The sequence below is a fragment of the Echinops telfairi genome, unplaced genomic scaffold, assembly GCF_000313985.2.
Source record: "Echinops telfairi isolate 266 unplaced genomic scaffold, ASM31398v2 ScPeMD7_5592;HRSCAF=6446, whole genome shotgun sequence".
NCBI classification, from domain to species: domain Eukaryota; kingdom Metazoa; phylum Chordata; class Mammalia; order Afrosoricida; family Tenrecidae; genus Echinops; species Echinops telfairi.
In genome coordinates this window covers 24,363,706-24,364,974 of record NW_022109491.1, presented here as the reverse complement: position 1 = coordinate 24,364,974, position 1,269 = coordinate 24,363,706, and positions in this window count along the sequence as shown.

Sequence of the window (1,269 nt, the reverse complement as noted above, 5' to 3'; positions counted from 1 at the left end):
GACGACAACCAACTCAGAACCTTGTTTCTTTGGGGGCGAGAGCTTTGTGTTTGCCCAACTCCATCCATGTCTTCATGTAAATCCATTTAACGTAAATTAAATCCCATCAGCATACTTGTGAGACATCCACTCTCTGCTGTTGAGGAAGCAGAGGCTCTGATTCACAAAACTGGGAAGGCAGGCTCATGAAACACGGATCATGAAAAGTCCCCTTCTGCTCCACTGGGTAGCCCCCCTGACGAGCCAAACCCAGAGAGGAGGTGTGATGGGGGAGGGGCATTGTCAAGCCTACAGTTCTGGGCCTAAAGGAGCCCAGGGAGGAGCCCCAGGGTGGGGAGGGGAGCTTGTTTAGGTGAGGATGGTGAGGGAACAACCTTCGCGGTTGGTGACCTTTGGGGAATTGAATGATGGGAGGCTGGTATGCAGAGATCAGGCCAAAGGGTGTGAGTGTGAGCATGTGAGCTTGTGTGTGTGTGTGCCCGCACACACACTAAGGGCAAAGGCCCCAAGAGACACAGATATGCTGGGTGTGTTCAAGGCATGGCAGAGGCCAAAGTGAATTGAACGAGGGATGGGGGAGGGGATGGAGGACCTCCTAGGGCCAAGTCCCTCATGCCTTTATTGTTGCTTTCAACACATTTAGGGAGCATCAACCGAGTGTCCCTGTCCCACCTGTCTGCTGTGTATTGAAACCATTAACCAAACCAAACCACACTCGCTGCCTACTCATGGCGACCCTCCAGGAAGGGGTCAGCAGTCCTTGTGAGACCGCCGCTCTTCCTGCAGTAGCAGGCCGGGACTTCGTGCCGAGGAGCGGCCACTGGTCAGGACAACTGAGACCTGCTATCCGAGTGGGGTTTCCCCTCCGGTGGCCATGCCTGCGGAACCCAAGGGCGCGGGCAGCTGGGGACAATGACTCCTCGTCCCTCCTCTCCCCTCTTCTTTAAGATGGCTGACCAAGGCCCAGCTCGGTGGGCGGAAGAGAGCGGGAACGGGGGGATCTGAGTTCTGGCTGGGCACCTCCTGAAGTGACATTGGGGCTGGTGTGTGTGTGTGTGTGTGTGTCGCGGGGGTGGGTGTGCGGGAACGGGGTGAAAGGGGAGTTGGCTTGCAGTGTGACCCCTGTGGGGCCCTTCCCTTCCTAGGAATGAGTGAATGAATGAGCGTGGTGGGGGACGGAGCTCCAGGGAAAGGGGGCAGTCTTCCGGGTTGGGGAGTGCCCCCAAGCCCCCACGTGGGAGGTGGATCCACCGCAGCGATTCCCCCCTC